Raw genomic sequence first — 21,742 nt, forward strand, 5'->3', positions numbered from 1 at the left:
GGGGGTTGGGGGGCAGATGAAGGGGGTTGGGGGGCAATACAGGGGGTTGGGGGGCAATACAGGGGGTTGGGGGGCAGATGAGGGGGGTTGGGGGCGCACAGGGGGCACTGGGGGCAGCCAGGGGGGGCTGAGGGCCTTGGGGGGACCCAGGGGGGAGTTGGGGGCCTGAGGGGGATGGGGTGGGGTTGGGGGTCTTGGGGGGACCAACGGGGGTTGGTGGCACTGGGGGCACTGTGGGAATGGGGTGGTTTAGGGGACACTGGGTACATGGGATGGGGTGGCTCTGGGGGCACTGGGGACACCTTGGGTATGGGGTGTCCATGGGGTCATTGGGGGCAACATGGGGATGGGGTGTCTATGGGGTCATTGGGGACACTATGGGGATGATGGGGTGTCTATGGGGTCATTGGGGGCAACATGGGGATAGGGTGTCTATGGGGTCATTGGGGACACCATGGGAATGATGGGGTGTCCATGGGGTCATTGGGGACACTATGGGGATGATGGGGTGTCTATGGGGTCATTGGGGACACTATAGGGATGATGGGGTGTCTATGGGGTCATTGGGGACACCATGGGAATGATGGGGTGTCTATGGGGTCATTGGGGACACTCCGGTGCCCCTGGTGTGGGGCAGTGGGGGGGTCACAGTGTCTTGAGGGGACACAGTTCCTTCATTGGGGATATGGGGTCCTATGGGGACAGTAGGGACATGGGGTCCTTGGGGACAATGGTGCCCTATGGGGACAGTGGGGTCATGGTGCCCTATGGGGACACAGAGAATGTGATGCCCTATGGGGACAATGGGGTCACGGTGCCCTATGGGGACAGTGGGGTCATGGTGCCCTATGGGGACAGTGGGGATGTGGTGCCCTATGGGGACAATGGGGACGTGGTGCCCTATGGGGACAATGGGGTCATGGTGCCCTATGGGGACAGTAGGGACGTGGTGCCCTATGGGGACAGTGGGGTCATGGTGCCCTATGGGGACAATGGGGACGTGGTGCCCTATGGGGACAATGGGGTCATGGTGCCCTATGGGGACAGTAGGGACGTGGTGCCCTATGGGGACAGTGGGGTCATGGTGCCCTATGGGGACAATGGGGACGTGGTGCCCTATGGGGACAGTGGGGTCATGGTGTCGGGGCTGCTGGGGTCCTGATGGGGGTCCTGACCCCATTGTGGGACAAAGGGGACATCAGGGCTCGGCCACCGGGCCCGCTTCCAATGGGTTCCCAATGGGTTCTTAATGGGTTCCCAATGGGTTCCCAATGGGTTCTTAATGGGCTCCCTATGGGTTCCAAATAGGTTCTTAATGGGTTCTTAATAGGTTCTTAATGGGTTCCCAATGGGTTCCCACTGGGTTCTTAATGGGTTCTTAATGGGTTCCCAATGAGTTCCCAGTAGGTTCTTAATGGGTTCCCAATGGGTTCTTAATGGGCTCCCTATGGGTTCCAAATAGGTTCTTAATGGGTTCCCAATGGGTTCTTAATGGGTTCCCAATGGGTTCCCAATGGGTTCTTAATGGGTTCCCAATGGGTTCCCAATGGGTTCTTAATGGGTTCCCAATGGGTTCCCAATGGGTTCTTAATGGGTTCCCTATGGGTTCCAAATAGGTTCTTAATGGGTTCCCAATGGGTTCCAAATAGGTTATTAATGGGTTCCCAATGGGTTCCCAATGGGTTCTTAATGGGTTCCCAATGGGTTCTTAATGGGTTCTTAATGGGTTCCCAATGGGTTCCAAACAGGTTCTTAATGGGTTCCCAATGGGTTCCAAATAGGTTCTTAATGGGTTCCAAACAGGTTCTTAATGGGTTCCCAATGGGTTCCAAATAGGTTCTTAATGGGTTCCCAATGGGTTCCCAATGGGTTCTTAATGGGTTCTTAATGGGTTCCCAATGGGTTCTTAATGGGTTCCCAATGGGTTCCAAACAGGTTCTTAATGGGTTCTTAATGGGTTCCCAATGGGTTCTTAATGGGTTCTTAATGGGTTCCCAATGGGTTCCAAACAGGTTCTCAATGGGTTCTCAATGGGTTCCCAATGGGTTCCAAATAGGCTCTTAATGGGTTCTCAATGGGTTCCAAATAGGTTCTTAATGAGTTCCTAATGTGTTCTCAATGGGTTCCCAATGGTTCCCCAATGGGTTCTCAATGGGTTCCCAATAGGTTCCCCACTGGGTTCTCAATGGTTTCCAAATGGATTCTCAATGGGTTCCCAATGGTTCCCCAATGGGTTCCCAATAGGTTCCCCAATGGATTCTCAATGGTTCCCCAATGGATTCTCAATGGTTTCCAAATGGGTTCCCAATGGGTTCCCAATGGTTCCCCAATGGGTTCTCAATGGGTTCCAAATGGGTTCTTAATGAGTTCCCAATGTGTTCTCAATGGGTTCCCAATGGTTCCCCAATGGGTTCTCAATGGGTTCCCCAATGGATTCTCAATGGGTTCCCCAATGGATTCTCAATGGGTTCCCAATGGTTCCCCAATGGGTTCTCAATGGGTTCCCCAATGGATTCTCAATGGGTTCCCAATGGTTCCCCAATGGGTTCTCAATGGGTTCCCCAATGGATTCTCAATGGGTTCCCAATGGGTTCCCAATGGGTTCTTAACGAGTTCCCAATGGGTTCTCAATGGGTTCCCAATGTGTTCTCAATGGGTTCCCGATAGGTTCCCCAATGGATTCTCAATGGGTTCCAAATGGGTTCTTAATGGGTTCCAAATAGGCTCCCAATAGGTTCCCAATGTGTTCTCAATGGGTTCCCAATGGGCCTCCATGATGCTCACTATGGACACCCATAGCCCTCCTAGTGCTCACTATGGCCAGTCAGAGCCCCCCCATCCCACCCCCTAATTTGGGGTGGGGGTCCCGTGTTGTCTCACCATGAACAGGTCGAACTCCTCCTCGTGCCGCGCAATCATCTGATTGACTGTCTCATCGTCGGGCACCTCGTCCTCCTCCTGCAGAGCCAAGAGAGCAGCATTGAGTGGCTGTGGGGCTGGGGGGGGGCGTCTGGGGGGGCAGGGGGGGGCAGGTTGGGGTTTAAAGAGGGTTTAAAGAGGGTTTAAAGAGGGTTTAAAGAGGGTTTAAAGAGAGGGGGGGGTTGGGTTGAAAGGTGTGGGGGGGTATGAGCCGACACGGCGACACCCGACGGCGGCGATACGGCACTGAGGCGCTCCTATGGGGGCTCCAAATTAAATGGGGGGGGGGGGCTGGGGTTGTAAAGGGATGGGGTTAAAGGTGGGGATGGGGATGGGGGTGTGGGGCTGGGGGGTCGCGGGCGCGGGCGGCGCTGAGCGGAGCGCGGCGGCGATGGCGGAGGAGCGAAGGGGCGCGGAGGGTTGAGCGACCCCCCCTCACCTTGAGAGGTGGATCGTCCGGCTCGGCCGTCAGGCAAAGGGTGGAGGCAGCGCCACCAACGCTGCCCGCGCCGCCGGATCGGCTCTGTGGACAAACACACGCAACTTCAGTTCTCTCCGTGTTCGCCGCCGGCCGCAGCTCGAGCGCAGCGCCGCCCCGCTCCGCTCATCGACCCCCCCGTGGTTGGTGGTGGTGGTAAAAGGGGAAGGATGGAGGGGGGGGGATGCAGCGCCGCATCGCCGCCTGCGCGACGCAGCAATATAGCAATGCAGCAACGCAGAACTGCAGCCATGCGGCGACACGCAGAGCACTGACAGCAACAAAACGCAGCGCCAAAATGCATCGCTGTGCCAAAATGCAGAGCCAAAATGCATTGCTGCACCAAAACACAGTGCCGAAATGCATCGCTGTGCCAAAATGCATCACTGAGCCAAAACACAGCGCCAAAATGCATCGCTGCACCAAAACACAGCACTAAAATGCATTGCTGCACCAAAACGCAGCGCCAAGATGCATTGCTGCACCAAAACACAGCACGAAAATGCATCACTGCACCAAAACACAGCACCAAAATGCATCGCTGCACCAAAACACAGCACCAAAATGCATCGCTGAGCCGAAACACAGCGCCAAAATGCGTCGCTGCACCAAAACACAGCACCAAAATGCATTGCTGCACCAAAACACAGCACCAAAATGCATTGCTGCACCAAAACACAGCACCAAAGTGCATTGCTGCACAAAAACACAGCAACAGAATGCATTGCTGTACCAAAATGCATTGCTGAGCCAAAACGCAGCACCAGAATGCATCGCTGCACCAAAACACAGCACCAAAATGCATTGCTGCACCAAAATGCATCGCTGCACCAAAACACAGCACCAAAATGCAGGGCCAAAATGCATTGCTGAGCCAAAACACAGCGCCAAAATGCATCGCTGCACCAAAACGCAGCACTAAAATGCATTGCTGCACCGAAACACAGAACCAAAATGCACTGCTGCACCAAAATGCATCACTGAGCCAAAATGCATTGCTGAGCCAAAACACAGCGCCAAAATGCATCGCTGCACCAAAATGCATCGCTGCACCAAAACACTGCACCAAAATGCATCGCTGCACCAAAGCACAGCACACAACTGCAGCTCCAAACCACAGCGCTGCAGCAAAATGCACCGCTGCTGCACCAAACCACAGCACTGCACCGCAGCGCCAAAATGCATCGCTGCACTACAGCACCAAACTGCTGGACCAAACCACATCACAGCACCAAAATGCATCGCTGCACCAAAGCACAGCACTGCGTTGCAGCGCCAAACCACAACACAGCACCAAAATGCATCGCTGCACCCCAGCACCAAACCAGAGTGCTGCACCAAAATGCATTGCTGCAGCAAAGTACAGCACCAAAATGCATCACTGCACTGCAGCGCCAAACCACTGCACCAAACAAGAGCACAGCACCAAAATGCATCGCTGCACCAAACTGCATTGCTGCACTGCAGCACTCAACCACAGCACCAAGCTGCATTGCCACACTGCATCACTACAGAACCGCATTGCCGCATTACAGCAGCAGCGCATCTTTGCAGCATCACATCACCACATCGCTGCACTGCTACATTGCCACAGCACCATATCGCCGCATGGCCACGCTGCATGGCCGCATCAATGCATGGCTGCAGCGCAGCAGCACCATATCACCGCATGGCTGCACTGCAGCACCACAGCATTGCACTGCCACGTCACAGCAACACCACATCGCTGCATGGCCATATTAACGCATGGCCGCATCGCCGCATGGCCGCACCGCAGCACCATATCACTGCATGGCTACACTGCATGGCTACACTGCATGGCTGCACCACAGCACCATATCGCTGCATGGCTGCATGGCTGCACCACAGCATTATATCACCGCATGGCTACACTGCATGGCTGCATGGCCGCATTGCCACAGCACCGTATTGCTGCATGGTCGCATCACATTGCCGCATGGCTACAACACCGTATTGCTGCATGGCTGCATGGCCACAGCACCGTATCGCCGCATGGCTGCACTGCATGGCTGCATGGCTACAGCACCGTATTGCTGCATGGTCGCATCACATCGCTGCATGGCTACACTGCATGGCTGCATGGCTACACCGTACTGCTGCATGGTTGCATCGCATGCCGCATGGCTGCAGCACCATATCGCCGCACGGCTGCACTGCATGGCTACAACACCTTATCACTGCATGGTCGCATCGCATTGCCGCATGGCTGCACTGCATGGTTGCATGGCCACAGCACCGTATCGCTGCATGGCTACACTGCATGGCTGCATGGCTGCATGGCTACAGCACCGTATCGCCGCATGGCTACACTGCATGGCTGCATGGCTGCATGGCCACAGCACCGTATCGCCGCATGGCCGCATGGCCACATCGCATGGTTGCATGGCTACAGCACCGTATCGCCACATGACTACACTGCATGGCTGCATGGCTGCATGGCTGCATGGCTACAGCACTGTATCGCCGCATGGTCGCATGGTTGCATCGCATGGTCGCATGGCTACAGCACCGTATCGCCGCATGGTCACATCGCATGGTTGCATGGCAGCAGCGCCGTGTCGCTGCATGACTACACTGCATGGCTGCATGGCTGCATGGCCACAGCACCGTATCGCCGCATGGCCGCATGGTCACATCGCATGGTCGCATGGCTACAGCACCGTATCGCCGCATGGTCGCATGGCAGCAGCACCGCGTGGTTGCATGTGAGCTGCGCCGTACCTCGTCCTGCTCCTCGTGCTCCAGGATGGCCTGCAGGAAGGCGCGTCGCTCGTGGCTGGAGGATTTCTGGTCGAACATCCCGGCCTGAATCACCTTCTGGTCCACGTTCAGTTTGTATTTGGCGGCTGCCAGGATCTTCTCCTCCACGCTGTTGACGGTGCAGAGGCGCAGGACGCGAACCTCGTTCTGCTGCCCGATGCGGTGAGCGCGGTCCTGGGCCTGCAGGTCCTGCATTGCGGGATGGGGGGAGCAGCAATCAGCATTGGGGGGGATGGAGGGGTTTGGGGGGTCCTGAAAGCCCACCCCCCCCCTCCACATCTTCACCCTGGGGGTCCCTGGTGGGATATAGGGGCTGCCACCATCCAAAGTGGGGGGGGGGGTTGGGAGGGGTTTGGGGGGGTCCTGAAAGCCCACCCCCCCCTCCACACCTTCACCCTGGGGGTCCCTGGTGGGATGCAGGGCCTGCCACCATCCAAAGGGAGGGGGCTGGGGGGGGTCATGAGAGCCCTTCCCCCCCACCTTCACCCTGGGGGTCCCTGATGGGATGCAGGGGCTGCTGCCATCCAAAGTGGGGGGGTTGGGGGGGGTCCTGAAAGCCCTCACCCCCCACCTTCACCCTGGGGGTCCCGGTGGGATGTGGGGGCTGCTGCCATCCAAAGTGGGGGGGCTGGGGGGGGTCCTGAGAGCCCTCACCCCCCACTTTCACCCTGGAGGTCCCTGGTGGGATGCAGGGGCTGCTACCATCCAAAGTGGGGAGGCTGGGGGGGGTCCTGAAAGCCCACCCCCCTCCACACCTTCACCCTGGGGGTCCCTGGTGGGATATAGGGGCTGCTGCCATTCAATGTGGGGGGGTTGGGGGGGGGTCCTGAAAGCCCACCGCCCTCCACACCTTCACCCTGGGGGTCCCTGGTGGGATGTAGGAGCTGCTGCCATCCAAAGGGGGGTGAAGAGCTGAAGGGGGAGGGTCCAGGACCCCCATTGTGGGCTCATCATGGGTAATGAGCTCATTAAGAGCTGCACAAGGGGCTCTGGGCTCTCCTCCATCATGAGCTGTAGAGTCCAGGCTTCCTTACAGCCTCCCCCAATGGAACTGGACCAGAACTGGGGTCCAGGACCCCCAGTGTGGGGTCATTAGGGGCAATGAGCTCATTAAGAGATCAAGGATCAGGCTCCAGGACGCCCATTGTGGGCTCATTAAGTGTAACGAGCTCATTAAGAGCCCTGTGTGGGCTCTCCCCTCCAATGGAAGCAGGGCCAGGGGGTGACCCTGGATATAGGAGCCCCATATTGACCATGCAGCCTCATTAACCCCAATACTGGCCATACAGCCTCATTAACCCCAATACTGACCATACAGCCTCATTAACCCCATACAGCCTCATTAAACCCAATACTGACCATACAGCCTCATTAACCCCAATACTGACCATACAGCCTCATTAACCCCAATACTGACCATACAGCCTCATTAACCCCATACAGCCTCATTAACCCCAATACTGACCATACAGCCTCATTAACCCCAATACTGACCATACAGCCTCATTAACCCCATACAGCCTCATTAACCCCATACAGCCTCATTAACCCCAATACTGCCCATACCTCCTCATTGACCCCAATATTGACCATACAGCCTCATTAACCCCATACAGCCTCATTAACCCCATACCTCCTCATTGACCCCAATACTGACCATACAGCCTCATTAACCCCATACAGCCTCATTAACCCCATACTGACCATACAGCCTCATTAACCCCATACAGCCTCATTAACCCCAATACTGACCATACAGCCTCATTAACCCAATACTGACCATACAGCCTCATTAACCCAATACTGACCATACAGCCTCATTAACCCCAATACTGACCGTACAGCCTCATTAACCCCATACAGCTTCATTAACCCCAATACTGACCATACAGCCTCATTAACCCCATACAGCCTCATTAACCCCAATACTGACCATGCAGCCTCATTAACCCCATACAGCCTCATTAACCCCAATACTGACCATACAGCCTCATTAACCCCATACAGCCTCATTAACCCCAATACTGCCCATACAGCCTCATTAACCCCATACAGCCTCATTAACCCCATACAGCCTCATTAACCCCAATACTGACCATACAGCCTCATTAACCCCAATACTGACCATACCTCCTCATTAACCCAATACTGACCATACAGCCTCATTAACCCCATACAGCCTCATTAACCCAATACTGCTCATACCTCCTCATTAACCCCAATACTGACCATACAGCCTCATTAACCCAATACTGACCATGCAGCCTCATTAACCCCAATACTGACCATACAGCCTCATTAACCCCATACAGCCTCATTAACCCCAATACTGACCATACAGCCTCATTAACCCCATACAGCCTCATTAACCCCAATATTGACCATACAGCCTCATTAACCCCAATACTGACCATACAGCCTCATTAACCCAATACTGACCATACAGCCTCATTAACCCCAATACTGACCATACAGCCTCATTAACCCAATACTGACCATACCTCCTCATTGACCCCAATACTGACCATACAGCCTCATTAACCCCAATATTCACCATACAGCCTCATTAACCCCATACAGCCTCATTAACCCAATACTGACCATACAGCCTCATTAACCCCAATATTGACCATACAGCCTCATTAACCCCAATACTGACCATACAGCCTCATTAACCCAATACTGACCATACAGCCTCATTAACCCCAATACTGACCATACATCCTCATTAACCCCAATACTGACCATACAGCCTCATTAACCCCATACAGCCTCATTAACCCAATACTGACCATACAGCCTCATTAACCCCAATACTGCCCATACAGCCTCATTAACCCCATACGGCCTCATTAATCCAATACTGACCATACAGCCTCATTAACCCCATACAGCCTCATTAACCCCAATACTGCCCATACAGCCTCATTAACCCCATACGGCCTCATTAATCCAATACTGACCATACAGCCTCATTAACCCCATACAGCCTCATTAACCCCAATACTGACCATACAGCCTCATTAACCCCAATACTGACCATACAGCCTCATTAACCCCATACAGCCTCATTAACCCCAATATTGACCATACAGCCTCATTAACCCCAATACTGACCATACCTCCTCATTAACCCCAATACTGACCATACAGACTCATTAACCCCAATACTGACCATACAGCCTCATTAACCCCAATACTGACTATACAGCCTCATTAACCCCATACAGCCTCATTAACCCCATACAGCCTCATTAACCCCAATACTGACCATACAGCCTCATTAACCCAATACTGACCATACAGCCTCATTAACCCCATACAGCCTCATTGACCCCAATACTGACCATACAGCCTCATTAACCCCATACAGCCTCATTAACCCAATACTGACCATACAGCCTCATTAACCCCATACAGCCTCATTGACCCCAATACTGACCATACAGCCTCATTAACCCCATACAGCCTCATTAACCCAATACTGACCATACAGCCTCATTAACCCCAATACTGCCCATACAGCCTCATTAACCCCATACAGCCTCATTAACCCCAATACTGACCATACAGCCTCATTAACCCCAATACTGACCATACAGCCTCATTAACCCCATACAGCCTCATTAACCCAATACTGACCATACAGCCTCATTAACCCCATACAGCCTCATTAACCCCATACCTCCTCATTGACCCCAATGGGCTCGTTGTATGTATGTACCTGGTGCGGGTTCCAGTCGCTGTCGAAGATGATGACGGTGTCGGCCGACTGCAGGTTGAGGCCCAGCCCCCCGGCCCTGGTGCTGAGCAGGAAGATGAAATACTCGGAGCCCGGCTCGTTAAATGTCTTTAATAACATCCCTCGATCCTCCGCCTTCGTGGTCCCTGCAATGGACAGATGCAGTTCCATGAGCTGCCGGCAGGGGGCGCTGCTGTAAATGGGATGGGATGGGAAGTGGGGGGGGGAGAGGAGAGGGGTGGGAGGAGGAGGAGGGTCCTGGAAGGTCAGAGAGTCATGGGATCAAATGGTCCTGGAAGGTAAGAAAGTAATGGGATGGTTGGGTCTGAAGGGTCCTGGAAGGTCAGAAAGCCATTGGATGGCTGGGTCTGAAGGGTCCTGGAAGGTATGGAAGCCATTGGATGGTTGGGTTCCAAGGGTCCTGGAAGGTAAGGAAGCCATGGGATCAAATGGTCCTGGAAGGTCAGAAAGTCATGGGATCAAATGGTCCTGGAAGGTAAGAAAGTAATGGGATGGTTGGGTCTGAAGGGTCCTGGAAGGTCAGAAAGCCATGGGGTGGGTGGGTCTGAAGGGTCCTGGAAGGTAAAGAAGCCATTAGATGGTTGGGTTTAAAGGGTCCTGGAAGGTCAGAAAGCCATGGGATCAAATGGTCCTGGAAGGTCAGAAAGCCATGGGATCAAATGGTCCTGGAAGGTAAGAAAGTAATGGGATGGTTGGGTTCCAAGGGTCCTAGAAGGTAAGGAAGTCTTGGGATGGTGGGGTTGGGTTTGAAGGGTCCTGGAAGGTCAGAAAGCCATGGGATCAAATGGTCCTGAAAAGTAAGAAAGTAATGGGATGGTTGGGTTCCAAGGGTCCTGGAAGGTAAAGAAGTCATGGGATGGTTGGGTTCAAAACATCCTAAAAGGCAGAAAAGCCATTGGATGGTTGGGTCTGAAGGGTCCTGGAAGGTAAGAAAGTCATGGGATGGTTGGGTTTGAAGGGTCCTGGAAGGTCAGAAAGCCACGGGATGGCCAGGTTAAAATGGTCCTGGAACGTAAGAAAGCCATGATATGGTTGGGTCTGAAGGGTCCTGGAAGGTAAGGAAGCCATGGGATCAAATGGTCCTGGAAGGTAAGGAAGTCATGGGATAGTTGGGTTCCAAGGGTTCTGGAAGGTCAGAAAGTCATGGGATGGCTGGGTCTGAAGGGTCCTGGAAGGTAAAGAAGCCATGGGATGGTTGGGTCTGAAGGGTCCTGGAAGGTCAGAAAGCCATGGGATCAAATGGTCCTGAAAAGTAAGAAAGTAATGGGATGGTTGGGTTCCAAGGGTCCTGGAAGGTCAGAAAGCCACAGGATGGCCAGGTTAAAATGGTCCTGGAAGGTAAGAAAGCCATGAGATGCTTGGGTTGGGTTAGAAAGGTCCTGGAAGATCATAGAACCAGGGAATGATTGGGTTGTACTGGAAAGGTCCTTGAAGATCACAGAACCAGGGAATGATTGGTTTGCATTGGAAATAACCACAAAGCCATGGACTTGTTGGGTTGGGATGGGATGGAAAGGTCCTGGAAGATCACATAATGCCCCCCTGCATTAACCCCCTGCATTAACCCCCCCTGCATTAACCCCCTGCATTACCCCCCTGCATTAACCCCCCCTACATTAACCCCCTGCATTAACCCCCTGCATTAACCCCCCCTGCATTAACCCCCTGCATTAACCCCCCTGCATTACCCCCCTGCATTAACCCCCCTGCATTAACCCCCTGCATTAACCCCCCTGCATTAACCCCCATGCATTAACCCCCTGCATTAACCCCCTGCATTACCCCCCTGCATTAACCCCCATTGCCCCCCTGTATTAACCCCCTGCATTAACCCCCTGCATTAACCCCCCATGCATTACTCCCATTGCCCCCCCTGCATTAACCCCCTGCATTACCCCCCTGCATTACCCCCCTGCATTAAACCCCCCTGCATTAACCCCCCTGCATTAACCCCCCTGCATTAACCCCCCTGCATTAACCCCCCCACATTCCCCCATGCATTAACCCCCTGCATTAACCCCCTGCACTACCTCCCTGCATTAACCCCCTGCATTAACCCCCCCTGCATTAACTCCCTGCATTAACCCCCTGCATTAACCCCCTGCATTACCCCCCTGCATTAACCCCCTGCATTAACCCCCCTGCATTACCCCCATGCATTAACCCCCTGCATTACTCCCATTCCCCTCATGCATTACCCCCCTGCATTAACCCCCATGCATTACTCCCATTGCCCCCCTGCATTACCCCCCTGCATTACCCCCCTGCATTAACCCCCATGCATTACTCCCATTGCCCCCCATGCATTACTCCCATTACTCCCTGCATTAACCCCCCTGCATTAACCCCCCATGCATTACTCCCATTACCCCCATGCATTAACCCCCCGCATTATCGCACCGTCCAGCCGCAGGTACTTGAAGCCGCGATATGCGAAATAATCCTCCATGATGGTCATGAGCGACGTCATCTGGCAGAACAGCAGCACCTTGTGGTTGGTGGCGCGGAGCTTCGGCAGGATCCGGTCCAGCAGCTCAAACTTCCCCGACGCGCGGTACAGGTCCAGGCTGGGGTAGAGGAGGGGTAGGAATAGGGTTAGGACAGGGGTATAGGGTTATAGGGTTAGGGTTAGGATAGGGTTATAGGGTTATAGGATTATAGGGTTAGGGTTAGGGTTATAGGGTTAGGGTTAGGGTTAGGGTTATAGGATTAGGGTTAAGGTAGGGGTAGAGGAGGGTTAGGATAGGGTTATAGGGTTAGGGTAGGGTTAGGGGTAGAATAGGGTTAGGGTTAAGGTAGGGGTAGAGGAGGGTCAGGATAGGGTTAGGGTTAAGGTAGGGTTAGAGTAGGGTTAGGATAGGGTTAGAGTAGGGTTAGGATAGGGTTATAGGGTTAGGGTTAGGATAGGGTTAGGATTAGGGTTAGGATTAGGATTAGGGTTAAGGTAGGGGTAGAGTGGGGTTAGGATAGGGTTATAGGATTAGGATTAGGGTTAGGATAGAGTTAGGGTTAGGGTTAGGATTAGGGTTAAGGTAGGGGTAGAGTAGGGTTAGGATAGGGTTAGGATAGGGTTATAGGGTTAGGGATAGGGTAGGGTTATAGGGTTAGGGATAGGATAGGGTTATAGGGTTAGGGTTAAGGTAGGGTAGGGTTACGATAGGGTTATAGGGTTAGGGTTATGGAAGGGTAGGGTTAGGATTAGGGTTAATGTAGGGGTAGAGTGGGGTTAGGGTAGGGTTAGGGTTAGGATTAGAGTTAAGGCAGGGGTAGAGTAGGGTCAGGATAGGGTTAGGGTTAGGGTATGCTTAGGGTTAGGGTAGGGTTAGGATAGGGTTAGGGGTAGAATAGGGTTAGGGTTAAGGTAGGGGTAGAGGAGGGTCAGGATAGGGTTATAGAGTTAGGGTTAGGGTTAGGATAGGGTTTTATAGGGTTAGGGTTAGGGTTAGGATAGGGTTATAGGGTTAGGGTTAGGGTAGGGGTAGAGGAGGGTCAGGATAGGGTTATAGGGTTAGGGTTAGGATAGAGTTAGGGTTAGGGTTAGGATTAGGGTTAAGGTAGGGGTAGAGTAGGGTTAGGGTTAGGGTAGGGTTAGGATAGGGTTAGGGTTAGGGTTAGGGTAGGAGTAGGGTTAGGATAGGGTCAGGGTTAAGATTAGGGTTAGAGTTAAGGTAAGGTTAGGGTAGGGTATGGTTAGGGTTAGGGGAGGGTTAGAGGTAGGATAGGGTTAGGGTTATAGACAGGAGTAGGGTCAGAGTTAGATGAGGGCTACAGTAGGGTTATGGTTAGGGTTAGGGTTAGGGTTAGGGTTAAGGTAACTCACCCCTGCACGATGCCGCCTGTGAAGCCCAGGTGCTCTGAAAATGATTCCTGCAATGGCAGCAAATAGGGAGGGGGGGTCGGGGAGCAGCAATGGGACACATGGGGACACAGGGGGACACAGGGGGACAGCGCCATGGGGACACAGTGACATGGGATGGTGGCATAGAGACATAGGGACACGTGGGGACACACAGGGACATGGGAACATGGGGACAGTGACACAGGGACTATGGGGCCATGGAGACTATGGGGACATGGGCTGATCCGTGTCCCTTTGTTGGCGCCGCTGACCTCGATGTGCTGGAACATGTAGGGGTGGTTGCAGATCTTGCGCAGCTGCATGATGGTGTTCATCAGCGTCTTGGTGCCGCCTTTACCCTACGGGGGGGGCACAATTAGGGGCACAATTAGGGGCACAATTAGGGGCGCACTGACGAACCCGGCCTCGTTAGGAGCCTCCATGGGTTAATGAGCTCAGAGGGTCATTAAGGAGTTGGTTTCCCCATTGGGCCCTGCAGTGCCCCATAGCACGGGGATGGTGTGGCCCTATGGAACCCAGCCCCACGGCCCTAAGAACCCCCCCATTGCCCTATGGAACCATGGAACACCCCATCATGGCCCTATGGAACAACCCCCACCCATTGCCCTATGGAACCCAGCCCCACTGCCCTATGGAATCCCCCCTTCATGGCCCTATGGAACCCAGCCCCACTGCCCTATGGAACCCCCACTCATGGCCCCACGGAACCCAGTCCCATGGCCCTACAGAATCCACCCCTATGTCCCTACAGGATCTCCCCCCTTCAGCCTTATTGAATCCCATCCCCCATGGCCCTATTGAACCCCACACCTCCATGGCCCTATGGAATCCCCCCCCTCCAGCCCTATAGAATCCCCCCCCTCTATCCCTATGGAATCCCCCCCCTCTATCCCTATGGAATCCCCCCCCTCTATCCCTATGGAATCCCCCCCCTCTATCCCTATGGAACCCCCCCCTCTATCCCTATGGAATCCCCCCCTCTATCCCTATGGAATCCCCCCCTCTATCCCTATGGAATCCCCCCCCTCTATCCCTATGGAATCTCCCCCTCCATCCCTATGGAATCCCCCCCCTCCAGCCCTATAGAATCCCCCCCTCTATCCCTATGGAATCCCCCCCTTCTATCCCTATGGAACCCCCCCCTCTATCCCTATGGAATCCCCCCATCTATCCCTATGGAACCCCCCCCTCTATCCCTATGGAATCCCCCCCTCTATCCCTATGGAATCCCCCCCCTCTATCCCTATGGAATCCCCCCCTCTATCCCTATGGAATCCCATCCCTCTATCCCTATGGAATCCCCCCCTCTATCCCTATGGAATCCCCCCCCTCTATCCCTATGGAATCCCCCCCCCTCCATCCCTATGGAATCCCCCCCTCTATCCCTATGGAATCCCCCCCTCTATTCCTATGGAATCCCCCCCCTATTCCTATGGAATCCCCCCCTCCATCCCTATGGAATCCCCCCCCTCTATCCCTATGGAATCCCCCCCCTCTATCCCTATGGAATCCCCCCCCTCTATCCCTATGGAATCCCCCCCTCTATCCCTATGGAATCCCATCCCTCTATCCCTATGGAATCCCCCCCCTCTATCCCTATGGAATCCCCCCCCTCTATCCCTATGGAATCCCCCCCTCTATCCCTATGGAATCCCCCCCCTCTATCCCTATAGAATCCCCCCCCTCTATCCCTATGGAATCCCACCCCTCTATCCCTATAGAATCCCCCCCCTCTATCCCTATGGAATCTCCCCCCTCTATCCCTATGGAATCTCCCCCCTCTATCCCTATGGAATCCCCCCCCTCTATCCCTATGGAATCCCTCCCCTCTATCCCTATGGAATCCCATCCCTCTATCCCTATGGAATCCCCCCCTCTATCCCTATGGAATCCCTCCCCTCTATCCCTATAGAATCCCCCCCCTCTATCCCTATAGAATCCCCCCCTCTATCCCTATGGAATCCCCCCCTCTATCCCTATGGAATCCCCCCCTCTATCCCTATGGAACCCCCCCCTCTATCCCTATGGAATCCCCCCCTCTATCCCTATGGAATCCCCCCCCTCTATCCCTATGGAATCCCCCCCCCTCTATCCCTATAGAATCCCCCCCCTCTATCCCTATGGAATCCCCCCCCTCTATCCCTATGGAATCTCCCCCTCCATCCCTATGGAATCTCCCCCCTCTATCCCTATGGAATCCCACCCCTCTATCCCTATGGAATCCCCCCCCTCCAGCCCTATAGAATCCCCCCCCACCTTCTTGTCCTTCTCGGAGCCGTCGGTCAGCAGGACGCCCTTGGCCTGCATGTGCCGGTACAGCACGCGCTGCAGCGCCGACATGTCGCATTTGATGACGTATTCAACCTGTGAGGACAAGGGGGGCTCAGCTCCATGCACAGGTTGTGGGGCAGGGGGACGTGGGGCTGAGCCCAACCCCAGCTCCTGGCCCCACAGCCCAGCCCCACATCATCACCCCCCCCTGCATCCCAGCCGTTACCTTCTCAGGCAGCTGAGCCTCCACCTCCTTCTTGAGGCGGCGCAGCAGGAACGGCCGCAGCACTTTGTGCAGCCTCCGGATGATCAGAATCGTCTCCTCCTCGTTCAGATCCACCTGGGGGACAAAAACCCTTCAGGGGGGGCAACAGAACCCAATGGATGGACATAAAACCCAAAGGATGGACATAAAACCCAATGGATGGACATAAAACCCAATGGATGGACATAGAACCCAATGGATGGACATAAAAACCCAATGGATGGCCATCAAACCCAATGGATGGACAACAAACCCAATGGATGGACATAAAACCCAATGGATGGGCATAAAACCCAAAGGATGGACATAAAACCCAATGGATGGACATAAAACCCAAAGGATGGACATAAAACCCAATGGATGGACATAAAACCCAATGGATGGACATAAAACGCAATGGACACCCACCAAACGCAATGGACACCCACCAAACCCCAAAGGATGGCCAAAAAACCCAATGGACACCCACCAAACCCCAATGGACGCCCACCAAACCCAATGGATGCCCACCAAACCCAATGGACACCCCCCATCCCATCTCGCTGCCCCCATCCCATCTCGCTGCCCCCATCCCATCTCTCTGCCCCCCATCCCATCTCGCTGCCCCCATCCCATCTCGCTGCCCCCCATCCCATCTCCCTGCCCCCATCCCATCTCGCCGCCCCCCATCCCATCTCCCTGCCCCCATCCCATCTCTCTGCCCCCATCCCATCTCTCTGCCCCCCATCCCATCTCGCTGCCCCCCATGCCATCTCGCTGCCCCCCATCCCATCTCTCTGCCCCCCATCCCATCTCTCCGCCCCCATCCCATCTCTCTGCCCCCCATCCCATCTCGCTGCCCCCCATGCCATCTCGCTGCCCCCCATCCCATCTCGCTGCCCCCCATCCCATCTCTCTGCCCCCATCCCATCTCGCTGCCCCCCATCCCATCTCTCTGCCCCCATCCCATCTCGCCGCCCCCATCCCATCTCACCGCCCCCATCCCATCTCTCTGCCCCCCATCCCATCTCTCTGCCCCCCATCCCATCTCTCTGCCCCCCATCCCATCTCTCTGCCCCCCATCCCATCTCACTGCCCCCATCCCATCTCTCTGCCCCCATCCCATCTCGCTGCCCCCATCCCATCTCGCTGCCCCCCATCCCATCTCTCTGCCCCCATCTCATCTCGCTGCCCCCCATCCCATCTCGCTGCCCCCATCCCATCTCTCTGCCCCCATCCCATCTCTCTGCCCCCATCCCATCTCTCTGCCCCCATCCCATCTCTCTGCCCCCCATCCCATCTCTCTGCCCCCATCCCATCTCTCTGCCCCCCATCCCATCTCTCTGCCCCCATCCCATCTCTCTGCCCCCCATCCCATCTCTCTGCCCCCCATCCCATCTCTCTGCCCCCATCCCATCTCTCTGCCCCCATCCCATCTCTCTGCCCCCCATCCCATCTCTCTGCCCCCATCCCATCTCTCTGCCCCCATCCCATCTCTCTGCCCCCCATCCCATCTCTCTGCCCCCATCCCATCTCTCTGCCCCCCATCCCATCTCGCCGCCCCCATCCCATCTCTCTGCCCCCCATCCCATCTCTCTGCCCCCATCCCATCTCGCCGCCCCCATCCCATCTCGCTGCCCCCATCCCATCTCTCTGCCCCCCATCCCATCTCGCTGCCCCCATCCCATCTCTCTGCCCCCCATCCCATCTCTCTGCCCCCCATCCCATCTCTCTGCCCCCATCCCATCTCCCTGCCCCCCATCCCATCTCTCTGCCCCCATCCCATCTCTCTGCCCCCCATCCCATCTCCCTGCCCCCCATCCCATCTCGCTGCCCCCCTGCCGTCACCTTCTCTCCCGTCATGGCGAAGGGGGCGTTGAACCACTGCTCGAAGGTGCTGCAGCTCTTGAAGATGGTGGGCAGCAGGAAGTTGAGCAGGGCCCAGAGCTCGGGCAGCTTGTTCTGCAGCGGGGTGCCCGTGAGCAGCAGGCGGCGCGGCGCCACGTAGTGCGTGTTCAGCACCTGCGTCAGCTTGCAGTGGTGGTTCTTCATGCGGTGACCCTCGTCCACGATCATGTACTTCCAGCGGATCTATGGGGGGAATGTGGGGCTCAGGGGGGTTCTATGGGAATGTGGGGAGACTATAGACAATGGGGGGGCTTCATGTGCGACCTACAGCCAATGGGGGGGCTTCATGTGTGACCTACAGCCAATGGGGGGACTCTATGTGGAAGCTACAGCCAATGGGGGGACTTCATGTGCGACCTACAGCCAATGGGGGGACTCTATGTGGAACCTACAGCCAATGGGGGGGCTTCATGTGCAACCTACAGCCAATGGGAGGGTTTCATATGTGACCTACAGCCAATGGGAGGACTTCATCTACAATCTACAACCAATGGGGGGACTTCATGTGCGACCTACAGCCAATGGGGAGACTTCATGAAGAAGCTACAGCCAATGGGATGACTTCAGGTGAAATCTACACCCAATGGAGGACTCCATGTGGATGTTACAGCCAATGGGGGGACTTCATGTGCGACCTACAGCCAATGGGGGGACTTCATGTGGAACCTACAGCCAATGGGGGGGCTTCATGTGCGACCTACAGCCAATGAGGGGGCTTCATGTGCAACCTACAGCCAATGGGGGGAGTCAGTGGGCTGGGTTTGGGGTGGAAGGGTCCTTGCAGATCACAGAACCATGGGATGGTTGGGTTGGGAAGGTCCTGGCAGGTCACAGAACCACACAATGGGTTGGAAGGGCCCTTTAACACTACAGAACCATGGGACGGTTGAGCTGGGAAGGTCCTGGCAGGTTACAGAACCCTGGGATGGACTGGGAGGGCCCTTTAGGACCACAGAACCACGAGATGGTTGGGTTGGGAAGGTCCTGGCAGGTCACAGAACCACACAATGGGTTGGAAAGGCCCTTTAGGACCACAGAACCATGGGACAGTTGATTTGAGAAGGTCCTGGCAGGTTACAGAACCACGCAATGGGTTGGAAGGGCCCTTTAACACCACAGAACCATGGGATGGTTGAGTTGGGAAGGTCCTGGCAGGTTATAGAACCCTGGAATTGATTGGGAGGGCCCTTTAGGACCACAGAACCACGAGATGGTTGGGTTGGGAAGGTCCTGGCAGGTTACAGGGCCACGCAATGAGTTGGAAGGGCCCTTTAGGACCACAAAACCACGGGATGGTTGAGCTGGGAAGGTCCTGGCAGGTTATAGAACCCTGGTATGGACTGGGAGGGCCCTTTGGGACCACAGAACAGTTGGGTTGGGTTGGGAAGGTCCTTGAAGATCACAGGATCACAGCACGGTTGGGTTGGAAGGACCCCAAAAGCCCCCCCAGCCACCCAGCATTGCACGTGGGGCCAGGAGACCCCCCGGGGGGGTCATGACGTCCACACTTAATTATACATCGGGACTAATTAACTAATTATCGGCAGTTAATTACAGACCTTGGCGAGGATGTGCTTGTCCTTGATGATGTACTCGTAGGTGGTGAGCAGCACGTTGAACTTCCCGCTGCGCAGCTGAGGCACGAAGGCGCGTCGAGCTGCAGGGGAGCCCTGAGGACACAGGGGGGATATGGGGGGGGATATGGGGGGGGATATGGGGGGGATATGGCACATTATGGGGGGGATATGGCACATTATGGGGGGGATATGGCACATTATGGGGGGGGATATGGCACATTATGGGGGGGATATGGCACATTATGGGGGGGATATGGCACATTATGGGGGGCTCACTGTCATCAATGGGGGTTAATTGGGGCGGGGACAGAGATGGATCTATTAACGGATGGGGAAGGAATGAGGAGCCCATCTCAACCCGCGGCCCTATGGGGAATATTGGGGGGGAGCAGCACAGGGACCCTCATGGTGCTGCCAGGACCTGGATGGGGCTGGGGAGGGGGGCAGTTGTAGCTCCCCCTGGTTGTAGGGGATGTTTGGGGTCCCCCGGTGCCCACCCCACAACCGTGGCTGCCCCACAGGCCCCACACCCACCTTGTAGGACACCTTCACAACAGATGGGGCCCATTTATCGAACTCGTAGGCCCAGTTGGAAAGGGTCCTGGAAGGGAAAAGGAGAACAGGACCCAGCGTAAGGAGCAGCCTGGAGAGAGGGGGGGTTGGAGGGGATGGGGGGGGATAGAGGGGATGGGGGGGGATGGAAGGGATGGGGATATGGGGGTTGAAGGGGGTGGAAGGGGTGGGGATATGGGGGATGGAAGGGATGGAAATGGGGGGGGATGGAGCTGGAAATGGGATGGGAGGGCTGCAAGGGATGGGGATGGAGGGAATGGAGCTGGGGGGGTGGAGAAGATGGGGATGGGGGGATGGAAATGGAGGGGATGGAAGGTATTGGGATGGAGGGGATGGAGCTGGGGATGGAGGGGATGGAAATAGGGGGGATGGAGGGAATGGAGCTGGGGCTGATGAAGGGGATGGAAGGGATGGGGATGGGAGGGATGAAGCTTGGGGGGGATGAAGGGGATGGAGATGAGGGGGGAAGGAGTGGATGGGGATGGGGGGATGGAAGGGATGGGGATGGAGGGATCGGGGGATGGGGATGGGGGGGGAATGGAAGGGATGGAAATAGGATGGAGGGGATGGAAATGGGGGTGATGGAGGGGATGGGGATGGAGGGGAATGGAAGGGATGGAGCTGGGGGGATGGGGAGGATGGAAATGGGGGTGGAGGGGATGGAGATGGGGGGTATGGAGATGGAGGGAATGGAGGGGAGAAGGAGATGGAGATGGGGGGTACGGAAGGGGTGGAAATAGGGGGGAAGGAGGGGGTGGGGATGGAAGGAATGGAGGGGATGGAGTGGATGGGGATGGGGGGATGGAGAGGACGGAGCTGGGGGGGATGGAAGGGATGGGGATGGAAAGGATGGAGGGGACAGAGGGGATGGAGCTGGGGGGGATGGAGGGATGGAGGGGATGATGGAAGAGATGGGGGGGGTGGAAGGGATGGAAATGGGGGGGGATGGAAATGGGGGGGGATGGAGTGGGAGGGATGGAAATGGAAGAGATGAAAGGGATTGGGATGGAGGGACGGAGCTGGGGATGGAAGGGATGAGGATGGAGGAGATGGAGGAGATTGGGATGGGAGGGATGGGAAGGGATGGGGGTTATGGGGGGTATGGGGGGTATGGGGGGTTATGGGGGTTATGGGGGGTATGGGGGTTATGGGGGTATGGGGCTATGGATTATGGGGGGTATGGGGGGTATGGGGGGCTATGGGGATTGTGGGGGGTATGGGAATTATGGGGGGCTATGGGGGTTATGGGGGTTATGGGGGCTATGGTGGGCATGGGGTGGTTTGGTATGGGTATGGGGGTTATGGGGGATATGGGGGTATGGGGGGTTTGTGGTTATGGAAGAAGCGTGTTATTCATTGTTTGGTACAA

At 55.5% G+C, this 21,742-nt stretch overlaps 1 pseudogene across 1 annotated transcript in view; it reads right to left on the minus strand.

Annotated features, from left to right (window-relative positions):
- LOC146752647 (SWI/SNF-related matrix-associated actin-dependent regulator of chromatin subfamily A member 4-like) overlaps nt 1-21,730 on the minus strand; it is a 30,433-nt pseudogene extending 8,703 nt beyond the window's left edge. Inside the window, exons 1-13 of the transcript XR_014940495.1 lie at nt 21,720-21,730; nt 20,335-20,443; nt 19,783-19,893; nt 18,164-18,406; nt 16,298-16,411; nt 16,057-16,164; nt 14,052-14,138; nt 13,762-13,808; nt 12,342-12,508; nt 9,903-10,066; nt 6,140-6,367; nt 3,359-3,442; nt 2,881-2,958 (exon numbers count right to left, since the gene is read on the minus strand). The product of XR_014940495.1 is annotated as an SWI/SNF-related matrix-associated actin-dependent regulator of chromatin subfamily A member 4-like (transcript). The remainder of the gene's footprint in view (nt 1-2,880; nt 2,959-3,358; nt 3,443-6,139; nt 6,368-9,902; nt 10,067-12,341; nt 12,509-13,761; nt 13,809-14,051; nt 14,139-16,056; nt 16,165-16,297; nt 16,412-18,163; nt 18,407-19,782; nt 19,894-20,334; nt 20,444-21,719) is intronic.
- Between the last annotated feature and the right edge of the window lie 12 nt (nt 21,731-21,742).

Source organism: Coturnix japonica, unplaced genomic scaffold (assembly GCF_054131305.1).
Source record: "Coturnix japonica strain WE unplaced genomic scaffold, WE-NBRP24 Scf043, whole genome shotgun sequence".
Classification (NCBI taxonomy): Eukaryota; Metazoa; Chordata; class Aves; order Galliformes; family Phasianidae; genus Coturnix; species Coturnix japonica.